At 40.7% G+C, this 16922-nt stretch overlaps 1 protein-coding gene across 7 annotated transcripts in view; it reads right to left on the bottom strand.

Annotated features, from left to right (window-relative positions):
• The window catches only part of PCDH7 (protocadherin 7), a 739914-nt gene that overhangs the window by 362300 nt on the left and 360692 nt on the right, over nt 1-16922 (bottom strand). The window lies entirely within an intron of this gene.

The following is a 16922-nucleotide window of genomic DNA, read 5'->3' as shown; positions in this document are numbered from 1 at the left end:
TAGTCATGAGTTTTCCAAGTCAGCACAATGATTGCAGAACACATTCTCGGCTCTTCCTGCAATATATCCTTGAACTTGTAACCTCAGCAAAAAGTCCTTTGATCAAACATTTACTTAGGAAAACAGTGCGAAAAACAAAACAACGTGGTTATCGCCTGGAATAAATAGACTTCATCTGGATAAAGCAGTCTACAATGTATTGTTGTACAAAAGGACTATCCAGGTACAGGTATTCCATTAACACGGGCGTAACACGGGCGTAACTTGAGGGGCTGCAGCCGGGCCCAGGATCCTTAGGGGGCCCATAAGTACTGGCATAGCCATAGTCATAGCCATAGTCCTTAGGTGAATTGTAAATTTACTTCCACTGTCAAAAGGAGTAAAATATAACCTCTTCATGCCAAAAGGAGTAAATGGTCAAACTATGGTCAAGGATGGATTCTGTGCGGGGAACACAAATGGGGAAATAATTGCTATAGGGGGTCCAAGCTGGATTATTGCACCAGGGACCCTGGTCCTTTAGTTACACCACTGCATATAAATGTATAGACTAAGCATGTGTCTGAATGGGAATAAGGAGTAACCTAAAGCCAGACACCTCTCTGAAAAATAAAAGTATAAGGCATGTTGTAATGTAACCTCGTGCATATTAGATTATCTGTAAGTTCCTCCAAAATCTGTGAATTCAGTTGACTTTAATCTAATACGTAAGAACAGCCATATTTGTCATCACCCTTGAATTAGCTTATTGGAAAGTAATTGATACGATGTCACTTATTGATGGCAGATCATCACTTTCTGGGAATAGAACCAATGTTGTTGCAAAATGTCAGCTACAACTGAATTGAATTGAAATTGGACAATAACACATACGTATCAAACCTTTGTTATCTGTATATATGATCTTATTTACTAATATAAGGCGATTTTTGTGGAATAATAAAATTACCTTGGTATTCGGGGTGGAATCTTGGCATTGGTTTAGATTTTGACAGTTCTCTATTCAGTTGTGTAGGCCGTCTTGATAAAACCTTGTTTTTTCTCCTTATTTGTTGCTGTTGTTCAGCTCTTCTGTTTGTCCCACAGTCACAGATGACTATGGACATATTTGTGAGTTTTGAGTCATTGGGGTGAACATTAGAGATGATCGAACACTAAAATGTCCAAGGTTCGAAATCCGATTCGAACAGCCGCACACTGTTTGGCTGTTCGAACGGATTTCGAACCCAATTATAGTCTATGGGGGGAAATGCTCGTTTCAGGTGTACGCAAAATTCGATAAAATTATACTTACCAAGTCCACGAGTGACGGTCGGGCTGGATTCCCCTTGAAGTCTTCTCCCGGCGCAGCACCCCCGTGGCGTCTTCCGGCTGGAATTCACTCTGCCTAGGCATCGGGGCCTAGGCAGAGCCGACTGTGCATGCGTGGTTGGCTCTGCCCGGCCCGACGCCTGAGCAGAGTCGACTGCGCATGCGAGGGCATGCCTGCGCATGTGCAGTCGGCTCTGCTTAGGTCGGATGCCTAGGCAGAGTGAATTCCAGCCGGAAGACGCCGCGGGGACGCTGCACGGAGAAGACTTCTAAAGGTAAGAGAAGAACCAGCGTTGATTGGCAAAATGTATAGCATTCTGCCAATCAACGCTGGTTCTGCATCGGACATTAAACTTCCAACAGCTAGTAGTGTTCAATGGAGTACGAGTATTTCGAATACCGTAGTATTCGATCAAACACCTACTCGATCGAACACTACTCGCTCATCTCTAGTGAATATGTCACTTTTCATCCATTATTGACTAGGGAGCAGATATTTGGTATGAGGGTTGTGACATGAACATTGAGTAGTTACTGTACATCTCGCCTCTACCATTAAACAAAAGCAAATAGTGCCTATGTTTTATTCTGGTTGGGGGTTTGATCTTCTTATATGTCAGTCGCTGCTGGGTTCTGTGCAACTTACTATAATCTCAAGCATGTCATATACAGCAAAATATATAGCAGTCTGACTAGGATTCGTTCTCCCTTGAGAACAAAGGAGTCATCATGTTGGTTCCTTCTCCACCTCAACATCTGCTACTGGTGGAGAGATGGGACACTCCCATACACATTAGATGGTCCACCCAAAATAAGTGAGCTCTGCCATCTTCACTCAGATCTTGCAGAATGTTGACACAATGCGAAGAACCTGTCTAGCAATATTGTTGAAGGTGTTGGACTCTCAGCAGATATGGTCATATTTGCTCGATTAAAAGACATTTCAGGGCCACATTAAAGAACATTCTAGTTTGTGTAACATTCAGCTTTTCCACTCTATTTAGATTCAATTGTTAATGCAGTTAACAAAATATTTAATTACAAGGCGCAGATATTTCACAAGAACACCGAGTTGTAATATATCCTTCTAGGTGGCTATGGGATCTTGCAGAGAATACACAATCACAACTATCTGAATTCTAGTAAAATGTCTGTTCCCTTGAGCTTTATTTTAGTGCTAAATGATCCTGCTGTTCTGGGATATTGTGTTGCCTTGTTGTACCTTTCATTTACACTTTGTTTTCCCAATGGGCAGGCTATGTTAGGCTAAGCTGTAAGAAGCTTGTGTTGTTACATCAATGGCATTTAATAGGGTCCTATATTATAAAATACAAGTAAGTGAATGTCACTACTACAAAGTACAAAATTGTATTCCTTTTCTGTATATGACAAGATGTTCTCCATGATCAAGAAGAGAAGATTAAATAAGAGCCAAGAGAATCCTGCCGGTAAAGGTTTACAAGGAGCAGAAGAAGGGGAGGACTCCGGGGATTAGGCTGTAGACTTGGCCAAGAGCACATCTGCTATGGGTAATAACGCTGCTAATTTCTTATTACTGAATGGTAAACACTGGAAGGAGAACTCGGGTTTTGCAAAAATAGAGACAAAAGAGTGAGAAATAAAAAATTAGGAATGGGTGTGGTGGAAGTATATGTGAATACTACACATAAACCCTGAACTTCCTAGCATGTCCATAAAGAGAAGATAGAGAGCAAACACCATTGTTGGGTACAGTTACTCTACCTAGTTAAAAATATTTCATACTTTTCATATTTAATAGAGATCTGCTTTGGGCGAGACAAGATATTGGCCATATTTCCTAGACCAAGCCCTGAACTAGAACACGGATTCCTATTGTCCTCATACAGAAAACATGAGTACAGTGTTGGAAAGAAGATCCAGTAGAGTCCAGATGACAACTTATGGTTCAGTCCAGAAAAAATACAAAAGATATCTAGTCCTTATCTGATAGATCAAATCAGCCCATGTGAAGGCAGCCATAGTAAGTCTTTTAATTGAGATGGACCACAGTGGGTTAACAATTGACTAAGAGACAGAAAATGAAGCTTTGTTTCCATCTTATAAGGTGATGACATATCACTAGAATAAGAAATGACTTTATGATCTATGCTGATCCAATCTCTGGGTCATCACTGATCCTGAGGATGAAGAGGCTGCAGGTTTGGTTTAGAGCACCTTTAATTCTTCAATACTAGTAGTGACCTGCGAGGGAATAGTGGACTGTGACCTATTACATAAAAGGAGCCACTATGCAAATCATTGCCTAGCAGGTTTTCATGGCACAATGGCAGAGGTAACAAGGGCATACAGCTTGGTTGGGCCATTAATCATAAAGAGATAGCACATCTGAGAAATACATCAGAACTTTATATAATATGCATATTGAAACTACACAAAGGTTTTATAGAAGCTTGGCTATATATATATATATATATATATATATATATATATATACATTCCTACTTCAAATATAATATATGACATAGACATACAGGGCAGCAGCCCTGGCTCTTACTACCACCAAGCCTGGCTGAGCCACAGAGCCCTGAGCAAACCCAACATCCACAAGCAAGCATCAGCCATCTGCCAAGCCAAAACTCCTGAACAAGGCTCAAATAAAAGGAGCCATTGAGAGAGACAAAGAGTGGTACATCGAGGAATGGAGAAGCGCAATAAATAACTCCAAGAAACTCACCGTGTACCAGTCATTGCAAAGGGACTACACCATGGCCATCTACCTGGAGAGAATACCCCACCCCAAACACAGACAGACCCTGAGCTGGTACAGGCTGAGCGCCCACAGTCTGGAGATGGAGACAGGGCGACACAGGCAGATGTACAAGCCACGGGAGAATAGACTGTGACAGCACTGTGACCAGGGGGCCCTAGAAGAAGAGACCCACTTCCTGCTACACTGCACCAAATACTCAGCTGTGAGGGCCATCTACTTCCAAAGACTCTCTGCCCACATCCTAGAATTCACATCTGCAGATGAGAAGAGTAAACTCTACATCCTATTGGGAGAAGAGGAGACCACTGTCGAGATCACCACCCAATACATGTCCAGCTGTCACCATCTAAGAGGAAGATGAGACCCCACGGACTGTTATACCTCAAATCACCCCCCCCCCCATACCTACCACTCTCTCCCCCAACCCCAACTCTCCCTCCCCCACTTTACTAGCTTTGGCAATGCCAAATATCTATTCGGATGTGCCAATAAAGCTTGTTTGATTCTTGATTCATAGATATGGTTATGTGCCTAAAATGTCATTAAAATTGCTTTAGCAGACAGAACATGGTCACAGCATGTGACCATATACCTCCAGACCCTCTATGTCTATACACTTGCACATTCATCACAGCATTTACATGTTCTCATTAGATGGGGAAGCGGGTAAGAGCAGGTGATGGTCATTGTCTTAAGGTGGCCATACACCTTCAAAAGCTATACCTCCAGACTCTTTATACACATGCACATTCAGTAGAGCATATACATGTTTTCATTAGGTGGGGGGAGTAAGAGCAAGTGGTGGTCATTTTCTTAAGGTGGTCTTACACCTTCAAAAGCTATACCTCCAGATCCTCTATACACATACACATGCAGCAGAGCATGTAGGTACCTATTAGGTGTGTGTGTGTGGGGGGGGGGGGGGTAAGACACTGCCAAATATGTCTGACAGCAGTTCATCTCTTATGGGAACAAAGGACTGGACATTCTAAAATTTCACTTTCCTTCATTCCCCAACTGTCGAGGGTGAGTTGTAACACCCCTATTCACCTATAATTAACCATTTTTTCTCGTGACTTACACGTCCCTGACCTTGATAAAGCGAATCATGAGGACTATCTTATGATTTTATCTTCCTCTTGCCTTGTTTTATAACACTTTCTCCTGTATAGCAGAATCCCTCCTCTCACGTCACACCATAAGCAGGAAGACGAGGCTTCACCTAAAGAGTTACTCCACAAATGCTTCTCCCCATCTCGCTTTCTAACGACGTGCGGGATAATTAAGCCTACCTTCTAATCAATGTAACATTTCTGACCAGATTTATCTGCAATAATTTTCTATTTCTGTTTTATGCCTTTCAAGCTTACTCGGAATAAGCGCACAAATTATGCAGTAAATGCTGTCTTGTTAAAGTTTTGTACAAAGGAACATTTTAAAGCACTACATTATGCATGCAGCAAAATATTGCTGGATGGAAAATCAGCTACATAAACACTACTTGGCTCATTATAGCATTAGTCTTTGCACGCTCAAAGTTAAATCTGATGCATTTAACTGTCTCATTCTTAATCACCCCATGAAACTGATTGAAGACAACAAAGCTAATAACACAAACTGTGAACAGAAACTTTGTTTAATTACTCCAAGTTTAATTAGTAGGTATTAAAATAAGGGAATGGAGTCAGCCATTGTGTTCATTTACATCTCATATATTTCAGAAATGCAAATAAATATCCTAATAAGTGGAGCACGGTTTCTCGAAAAGTATGGAGGGCTCTTCGTGAAACTTTATGCATTATTGAGAGAGCCATTCATTTGGGTTCGTCTGTGGTAAACCAACGCATTAGGTTATATTCTTGTCAATTCTATCGATATCCTGGCACTTGGATGCTGCCTATAATAAATCTGATGCTGATTTTCTGCAATACGGAAATGATAAGTGAGCTGATACAGCATAACATCCCTGCCGTAATCCTAGAACTTCCTCGAGTTTATTTAAGACTTTAAGGTAGACCTGAGATCAAAGAACCCGGAATAAAGAGATATTCTAAAAATGGAGAACGGGCTATTGATTTCTGATTTCTAAATAAAAAAGGATGTAACTCAATGCCAGGATAAAAATGTACATTTCAAGGTCTTTTGCTTGGTGTACGGTTTCTTAGGATATATTTACCATATCATTAAGCAATGGGTAAGATATCCTGTTACTTAATGTCAAGTATCTGTCAATTTAATAATTAATATATGCAGCAATATGGAGCATTATGTATAAATGGCTTCTAGATTTTTGTGCAAATCAACATTTTAGGCTGCAGAAGGTCAGCGGGATTCTCCCATTAAATACCTTGTACCAGTCTGAATATAGACTGTTGTAATATATTTATATGACTTGATATAAGGTTGACTCTTCACCTGGTAGTTACTGCTCTACCTACCCTATACACATGTATGCCTGCTTACATCCAACATCATCTGAAGCAGCGGGGTCAGGAGGTTTGTCCATAAACACGTCTGTCTGGTCCCACCGAGATCAGCAGGTTTGGGTGACCTTGTGTATGAGAACCCTGATAATCACTTTCACTCATTGATGATAGATGGGCTCATGGGACTCATTAAAATACTCTTCACCCCCAATATGTTTACAACATTACACTCCTACATGCAAGAATGGACGTCTGTTGGAGCAGAGGACTGGAAGACCTGTGCAGGTCCATAGAGACATTTCAGTATTTATAGTATATCTGACCTGCCTTCTGCTGACAATTTCAGGTTCATTGTGTTAAACCTTATAAGGGATACATCACCATGTCTGCCTTCTGCATTAGTAAGTGCCCTGTTTCCTAGACTTGTCCCTAGTGCTATAGCATTTACCTCTTGGCTATAACCTCTAAGGCAAGGCTTCTGCATGTGTACATAACAGGAACATATCGGGAAAGTATATTACTTAGTAAACGGGATTGAAAGCATAAAGACTTAGTAAACAGCATTGAAAGGATAAGGCCAATCTAAACCAACAAGGGAAAAATGCAATGCATGCTTTGGAATACCAATGTGTCTACCCTTATCTTTGCTTAAATTTGGTTAAGGACTAGAGATGAGCGAACAGTAAAATGTTCGAGATTCGAGATTCGTTTCGAGTAGCCACTCAATATTCGACTACTCGAATCGAATATCGAATCCTATTATACTCTATGGGGGGAAAATGCTCGTTTCAGGGGTAGGCAACGTTCAATCAAATTACACTTACCAAGTCCACGAGTGAGGGTCGGGCTGGATCCTCCGAGAAGTCTTCTCCATGAAGCGTGCCCGCGGCGTCTTCCGGCTCTGAATTCACTCTGCCAGGCATTGGGCCTGGGCAGAGCCGACTGCGCATGCCCGCACTACAAGCAGACATGTACAGTCGGCTCTGCCCAGGCCCGATGCCTGGCAGAGTGAATTCAGAGTCAGAAGACGCCGCGGGGAAGCTGCACGGAGAAGACTTCTAAAGGTAGGAGAAGAACCAGCGTTGATTGGCCAACTGTATAGCATTCGGCCAATCAATGCTGCTTCTGCATCAACCTTTTCCATTTGAATAGTGAGTGGTATCGATTGAGTACTAGTATTTTGAATACCGTAGTATACTACTCGCTCATCTCTAATAAGGACTTCAAGTTCTCATGAGGTTGAATACAATTTCACAACATGCTAGCAAAACTCTTGACAGACTTCACATCCCAAGCACTGAGTGGTTACCGAGACACAACATAGATACGATTGCGAAATCATGTTTTGCTTCAAAGCTGGTGATCTTACGCGGCATGTCTTGGGCGAAGGGGAAAGGTAAAGGAGGACACATCTGCATGACGTGCGCATTGACTCTCCAACCTCTTGATCAGGACTCCTTTGTTTTTCCCTATTTGAGCGCAACATTTACGCTGACAATATGTCAATATGTTAATTAATTCACCATTTTGAAACCACGGAAACAAAGTAAGAAGATTAGTGCTTTGCATGTTTCCCGATATTACTAGTCAGTGAATAGGAAGGTTTCAGCACTGAACTATGTAGGGATGTGCTTATTTCTCCACTAAACCTATAGTTTGTGAAGAACAAATTCACAGTAATAAATCCTCAGGGAAAGCAAATGATATGTGTGTCGGATTTCTGTGGTGCATTATTTAGAAATCTCTTATTTGGCACTGCTGGTTAAGAGCAAGGTTATAGGAAAGTGGCTTTTCCCTATAATAAAAAACACAGCATCAAAGCAATATATTCATTTGCAAAAACACAGTGTTCTTCTTGATGAAAATGTCACTTTAACAATGCAAAAAAATTTGTTAAATAACATGTTGTTATCACGTTTTGCTTTGGAATGGCTCTGGCTTAGTGCTGCAAATAATGGTTATAGATAAACGTGTGACCTCAGATCCAATTAGTCGGATTTGTTAGAAGACGATTAATGCTTTCAGCCCATTATATCCTAACTGTATGATGACATTTTACAAGCCAGGAGACGGGGGTGTTTATCAAGATCAAACCCTCACAAACAGGCGGACTGAAGTTGGAAAAAGTACAAAGAATGATACAAAAAAATTAAAAATAAGACGCCTATCAGTTGTGTCCATATTTCTTTCCTTTTTTTAAAAAAAAGTATAACTTTCCATACAAAATATATGGGATGTGACTACAAAAGACTATAGGATTCTTACTATAACTGGACAAAAATAAAAATCTCTTCCCAAAGGACTCAGAATTGCAAAAGGGCTCTTTACAGGGAGAGCTGCATATCTGTAAGACAGGCCATCTATTGATCAGGTAATAGCAAAATATTCTAGTTCTGATGATAATCCAATGCAAATCGGACATGCAATACACATAAGTACAAATCCATAGTAAGAGACTATTCAGACAACCAACTTCCTTGGCCATGTGCTGTGGATTAGTGAAAAAATACAATATGCTAATGTTTCATGGACCACACTACACTGTCTACCAATAAGTATTTGGACACCCATGCAAATGCAAATGATGATATATGCGGTCGTGATGTATGCTACGCCTTCTGCCGTTAAATATCGTGTAGGAAACAGCATTGGAATTAGTCGCATACAAGATGCCACGAAGTGCAGAGTTGTCCAATTTCGAGAAAGGGGTAATTGTGGGGTACCACAGAAATGGTCGATCCTTAAGAGACATAACAAGCAAACTAAATTACCCAAAATTGACTGTGGCTGTGACTTTGTGTGATTACAAAGTGGAATGTGAACTGTGATTGACGGAATGTGCCCCAAGTTGGCAGACCCCCAAAACTGCAGCTGTCCAAAAATTGGTGAAAGAACTTACCTGTCTTCTCCAAGCCGAGTGGAATACAATACCACTAGCCGTCATACAAGGACTTGTGGAAAGCATGCCCCGGAGGGTTGAGGCTGTTATTGCTGCTCGTGGAGACTCTACCAACTATTGAATATGAATAAATGTTATTTTCTATTCTACCACAGGTGTCCAAATACTTACTGGTAGACAGTGTATGGGGTCTGTTTTCAAGGACCCAATTTAACAATTGAGTTGAATGGGTCCTTGAAAAAAACAAATCCCGAATGGATCCATTAAACACATGACCAAGGCTCAGCTTGATCATGTAAATAGAGATTTATTTCCAATCTCCTTTAAAAAATGTATTGCATCCATTAGATTTATTCACCATAGGAAGTACAAAAAACTTCTTCACTTCTGAGAGCAAACCTTTGACAAAAAAGAATATACAATATAATCTCTCCATAGAGCTATGACTTTAACAACCCATGATGTACCTGTATAACTGAACAGGATCTAATATGACGACAGCAATTTGTGATTCAGAGACCACCCATTTCAGATTTAATTTAGAAAGCATTTAGAAGGCCAATTTTAGTCAGGCCCGTCACATACTAAATCACAGATTCTCAATGTATATTAATTATACCCTAAAATAACCTATAAACGTAAAATATTCTGTGCTTTGTTTTTTTTTTTATTGCCCCTTTCCCCAGTAGTATGGCACCTATACTTTGTGAAGCTAAATAACTATTTTTGTGAATTTTTAGTAAGCTTTTCCTTTTCTACAATTGAATATATTTTTAACTTAATGTATTTAATTATCCAAATAACCGTATCATTTATCACCATTATGCTATGAAAAGTAATATAAAGACAATATTTCTCTAAAGGTTACATTCTACATATCTATTTCTGCCAGGAAACTATTGAGGTGAAGGATAATTCAGTTCTTGCTCTGGGATAAATTCCAAAATAAGTTCAAATAAGTTAAAATACAGATCATTACAAAGACCTGACTTCAGATTTGCCAAGTGTGACATGTTTGAACATTCAATATTTATGAAGGTAAGAAGTCATATCATTGAAAGAGATTAATCCATGTTACCTTCCAGCACTTTCCATATATTCTCTAAAAATATTTGGTCAATAAATATTTAATAGTGTCAAATAATAATGAGAGGACGTCAATGTCGAAAGGTTCAATATCTATTATGATGTATGATGCTGACTCATAGGTTGTCCTTCAAACATTGGACAGGTTAGGGACCTTATGTCATCAATATTATTTCTCACGATAAAAAACGGAAAAAAAAAAATTCTGCATGCAATTTCCAAGAAGACCCATCATCAAATAATGATCACGTTTTTGTTAGGGTATGTTCACCCGGCGGAAAATGGATTCCGCGTGTGAACATACCACGTGACTCGTGCACCGGCATCCCGTCGCGGCATTCCGCTCCAGATTAGGCCCAAATGAATGGGAGTCTCACGCCGTGGACATAGATAGGTCATCTTGCTTCTTTTTTCCGCTACTAGATAGTGGAAAAAAAGAAGCTAGTGGCTCCCCTTTACGTTAATGAGAGCCATTTTGACAGACGGATTTTGAGGCGGATTCCGAGTCAAAATTTGCTGCCAAAAAACTCCATGTGAACTAGCCCTTACCTATATTCCATTCTGAGATCACAATGACTACAAAAACATAACTACAATTCCCTGCTGTTCAACTCTTATCAGTCCTCGAACAGTCTCTGATCACCCGGCTCAAGCAATGACATCAACTTCATGTGTGACCCCAGGGGCAAATCATTGACCACAGGGGTGACCTCGGTGGTTTCGATGCGTCACTGCTACAACCAGTGATCTTCATATGCCATGTCATTGCTCAATAAACAGAGACTGTCAGGGGACGTGGAAGTGTCTGCACAGTTGTAGCAAGAGACTGGTAAGAAGAGTATTATTTATTGTGCTATTTTATAGAATCTCTCTTTGTTTTTCCATACATATGAACCTCATCCAGTATCAGACTAATCCACTTTAAAAAAAAAAAAAAAAAGGTTCAGAATAATAAACACTTCTCCATTGACTGTTTTATTGACGCTACGACTTCCGCTGCATAGCTTTGCTAGTCCCCTAAAGCAAAACTACAAGAAGATATCAATCTCACCCAAAATCAGACTAATCCACTTATTTAGAAAAAAGTTCAGAATAAAAAAACTCTTCTTCATTGACTGTTTTATTGATGCTACCACTCCTATAGCAAAGCCTTGACTGCCCCTAAACCAAAGGAGATTATTGTGTTATTTTATTGAATCCCTCTTTTTTGCCATACTTATCATGATCCACTATCAGACTACTTTTTGCCCCCAAAAGCATAACCAGAAACAAAAACTTTGACAGATTTTAACTGAATTGGTTAAAGACTAAGTCCATTATTTGTAATATTTAATAAAATATTAGGATTCTATCTCTACCAGGTTTTTCTGGGTTTCTACAGTGCCCGAAAGAGGCCCTTAGGCAAAACTCAAGTAGGATGGATGGTGCATGGAGAAGTCACATAGATTTTAAGACCTAAGAAGTGCCTCTGTTTTAAAATGTGTAAAAAAATATCTTGTTGGATCTCATGTTCTGATGTAGACATTACTAATTAGAGATGAGTGAACAGTAAAATGTTCGATATTCGATATTCGTTTCAAGTAGCCCCGCAATATTCGACTACTCGAATCGAATATCGAATCCTATTATACTCTATGAGGGAAAAATGATCGTTTCAGGGGTAGGCAACATTCGATCAAATAGAACTTACCAAGACCACGAGTGAGGGTCGGGCTGGATTCTCCGAGAAGTCTTCTCCATGCAGCGTCCCCGCAGTGTCTTCCGGCTCTGAATTCACTCTGCCAGGTACTGGGCCTGGGCAGAGTCGACTGTGCATGTCCGCACTACAAGAAAATGGCCGCTTACAGTCAAAGCGGCCATTTTCTTGTAGCGCGGGCATGCGCAGTCGGCTCTGCCCAGGCCCGATGCCTGGCAGAGTGAATTCAGAGCTGGAAGACACGGCGGGGACGCTGCGCGGAGAAGACTTCTAAAGGTAGAAGAAGAACCAGCGTTGATTGGCCGACTGTATAGCATTCGGCCAATCAACGCTGGTGCTGCATCGAATTTTTCCATTCGAATAGCGAGTAGTATTCAATCGAGTACGAGTATTTTGAATACCGTAGTATTCGATCGAATACCTACTCGATCAAATACTACTTGCTCATCTCTAATTACTACCCTATACTCAACACTGTATTTTGCACAATGTGGAGTATGGCAGATCAGTCTGAACTGAGTGATCTAGCAGTGGTCTGTAGACTGGATTACACCATTCTTGGGAGTTAAAGGGAGCCTGTCAGGTCCAAAATGCCTCCTAAGCTAATAACACTAATTTGAAAGGGTCTTTAATATGAGCACAAACACACCTTTGTAACTACAATCCAATGAAGCAAAGCAGAGATAATCATATTTTTATGGATATGAAGCTCTGCCTTTAAATGAATCGCCTTGGTTCTGATTGGCTAAATATGTGTTTGTTCTTAATAAAGACCCCTACATGACACTCTTATTGGTTCGGAAGGCATTTTGGGCCTAACAGGACCAAAAAGCTTGAACCTGTCCTTATCTTTTTTCCATGTTAGTGTTGTTGTTATTTAGGTTTGCCTAAAGAACTATATACTGTATATTCTTGGGCTATCCTGAAGACTGACCATCAATGAGTAACTTCCAAGAGATTCACCGATCTGTAAAGCAGTAAAACTTGTTGGGATCATAGCTCACCACTGCAGTGTTATGATAACATAAGATAAGATGAGATAATCCTTTTATAGTCCCACCATGGGGAAATTCAGTGTGTTACAGCAGCAGAGATAATACAGTAATATATAGCAAGAAAGAACACATACAAGCTCATAGCAGATAGAAAAGATAATAGGAGTCATAGCAACTAAGAAGAAAAAGAAAGGCTCAGGATCATCTAGTTCTCTGTGTGGAGTGATCTCCACTTAGCCTGGTATTGATTATACAGCCTGACCGCGGTTTGGAGGAAGGATCTCTGATAGCGAGGTATCAGGTAGCATGAAGGGACACAATGCTGCACTACAACAAGCTCCTCTTTGCCTTTGTTTTATCTTAAAGGGCTTGTCCAGAAATTTAACAAACTACAGAGAAACCCTGGGCTGATGTAACTTAAAAAAAAATAAAAAAAAATTGGCTCTATTGCCAACCGCTGCAGGCCGCTCAGTCCCCGGAAGCCTTGTGCCCTATATGACCACTGAAACCACATCAGTCGCAGAAGAGAGGCCTGTAATATCTCTTAAACATGTCACCAGTCTCTCTGAAGCGGACTGTGGCAATAGACAAGGAGCACTGGGAACAGGTGAATATGTGTTTTTTTTTCATGTACACTTGCCCCAGGCCCCTCGACAGTTTGTCCAATTCCTGGACATCCCCTTTAAGTATCAGTATTGGAGCAATCATAATAAGATGGAATATCCCAGGGACAGGTCATGACTTTATGAGATAGGTATATCCCTTTGAGGGTGCAGAACACACCAGTCAGCGGGATCAGCTGATATGTGAAGTTATCTACGATCATCTAACCATTTCGAGACCGTTTTTCGTGTTTCTGACATTGGCTTTTTTGCTAATAAACCAACATATCAGTCACATTGTTTTCTGTAAAATGAAATCTGGCAGATCTCTTCTTTTATCTCCTATTTCTTTGTAAACCTGTACTGGAGAAGTGACTGTTGCTATAGATAGCATTAGAATTCATCGGTAATCCTCCATCTCCCATCACTGCCGTCTAAATCTTTCCTTCCCTGTAATCATTTTATGTATTTACAGTACAAAGCAGTATGTCATTGCTCGCAACCCCAAAAATAGGATAAAGAACATATTTAGAAAATAATCCCCATGTTCAACAAGTTACACATCTACGAGAAAGGTAATTGTGCAATTCCTCCATTTTGCCTGTCTTCACCATTTCATTAAAGTGTTGACTATAATATTAAATGCAAAAAGCAAATGTGTTTCTCAATGATAGGCTGGAGGGATCCTGTTACACATACACACAAAAAGTAAAAACAGTCTGTCATATTTTATTCCATTCCAAAGAGAAATCTCTGAAATCTGGACGTATACATTGCAAGCACGTAAGCAAAGCTGTTTACGAATGGCAGTATTTGCATTTTAATGTGTTGCAATAAATTTTCCACGCATAAATCTGAATGTCATCGAATAACCCATTTTGACACAACATAAGCAAACTGGATGGAAAAAAAAAAATCCCTTTCTGACTGTTCTGTGGAAACTCAGGAGTTAATTATATGGAAGAAATAAACCAAATAAGAGCAAATGAATGTATAATTAATATGCGTGTTTCTGTTTGTAGGATAAATATTGTACATCTGAATGTCTTAAGGTGGAACATTCCACCGTACTGTAAGCATGTCTGCCTTGCTCTACTGGACCATAGCCATGAGGCTACTAGGAGAGGCACAGAAAGGGGGAAACTGACTCAAGTGGCTGCCATCTTCTTCTACAAGTTGGGGGGGGGGGGGGGGCAAGTTTATTGACATTGTAGCATGAACCATTTCCGTCTAAAAACTTAGAGTTTTTTAAAAAGTAAATTTCACCTTATTGTCAAAAATATGCCACCCCCTCTTTGACCCACAGTATTCAGTGTGTTACTTAGGCTGGGTTCACACGATGTCTTTTGGCACGTAATGTGCCACGTAGACGCCCCAGGAGCATTTGTGGGCTGTATATGCTCCCATTGTTTTCAATGGAAGCTGGTACCGTATACGCTCCCTATTTTGCGGCCGTGATTTTGCAGCGGCCACAAAATAGCGCCGCGTATACGGTACCAGCTTCCATTGAAAACAATGGGAGCGTATACAGCCCGCAAATGCTCCCGTGGCATCTACGTGGCACATTACATGCCAAAAGACATCGTGTGAACCTGGCCTTAGAAGCAGCTCAAGTACTACTGGACAGGGACAAGCCATGAAGCAAGGTGAACTAACGGAAGGTCATGTCATCCTTTTCTTCTATATGTTAGTTTAAAGATAAAGAACAGGGAACAGCACAGAGCTGCCTATGGTGAAGTACCGTATGGATAAATAAGTGGGAAAGTGAAAGAAGCTTCTCACCTTTGGGAGGTTGTGTATACAACCATTATATATAGCTTAGAACCACTTCAGGATGGGGGGGGGGGGTTCTGCCCCAGGTCATGAGACGGCAGGATCCGTGCCACCTTTGGTGTCAAGTGATATCATGAAGGACCAGGAATTACAGGGGATCACCGCGCTCAACTGATTGTCAAATGGATAAACTTTATTTCCGTAAAAAGCACACTCTACGCGTTTCAGGCTGAGTGCCCTTTTTCAAGTGTATAGGCTGTGTAACACAATGTTACAATGTTTTGTATTTCTATCTTTGTGTTACACAGCCTATACACTTGAGAAAGGGCACTCAGCCCGAAACGCGTAGTGTGTGCTTTTTACGGAAATAAAGTTTATCAGTTGAGCGCGGTGATCCCCTGTAATTCCTGGTCCTTCGCGATTTTCTTCTATATGGTAAGAGAGGGTAAGGGGGCAGCACCAAGCTTCCAGACACTAGAGCAAGTATCATGTCTATCTAGCTTTGCTGAGTTTTTAAGGTAGCAAATTCCACCTTATTGATAAAAGTATACCTATATCTCTACAGCCCACAGTAAGAGATGGGAGAACCGTGTGGGATTCCTTTTTCCAAATATTCATAGGGCTCACCTGCCAGTTCAGTTTCAGACTAAACTTTTTTGGTCCAAACTAGAAGTGCTATCATTATACGCTGGGGTCTCTTCAGACTCCAGCATATAATAAGCAAAGGTCCAGGTTCAATGATTGGACCTCAGTGGTTATATGGGGTGCACTGATATCACCCAGGAGGCCAGAAGAGGACCAAATGTATCTGGAGGAAGCACCAGATGCAGTGATCCCAGGAGAGGTTAGGCAAGATGAGTGATTTTTCTTCACTTTCACACCCCTCTCCGGGCCTCCACTTAATACACTTTGGAGTCTAAGGAGATCCCAGAGTATAATAATGATTTGTGAGTTGCAAACCCCAAAAATCTGCGGTTCAGACGAACTCCAAATTTTGTAATTGTAATTGTAACAAAACCAGCTTGCTAGAGGCCGTTGCGCTCATCTCTACGCATAGTATTCAGTGTATTGCATTCAAGCATCCTAGTTACTATCTGGCCTGTGGACAGTGGCCAACTAGCATGTGAATAATGCCAGGAAACAGAATTAGCATAATCTGTGAGGCTACTATAAAACATATGAACAAGGTGAACAGACTCAAGGTCACTCCATCTTTTAAGGAGGTATATTCCACCTTATTGTTCAATATGCCCAGGCCTTTGCAACACACAGTATTCAGTGTGTTTCACTTGAGCAGCTCAAGTATTACTATCAGGCCTGTGGACAACCATCACAAGCCATGGGGCTACTAGGTCAACTGCCTATTGGAGAAATACGAACAA

The sequence above is a fragment of the Leptodactylus fuscus genome, chromosome 1 (assembly GCF_031893055.1).
Source record: "Leptodactylus fuscus isolate aLepFus1 chromosome 1, aLepFus1.hap2, whole genome shotgun sequence".
NCBI classification, from domain to species: Eukaryota; Metazoa; Chordata; class Amphibia; order Anura; family Leptodactylidae; genus Leptodactylus; species Leptodactylus fuscus.
The sequence above is the reverse complement of the archived record's forward strand: the minus strand, read 5'-3'. Positions and strand labels throughout refer to the sequence as shown.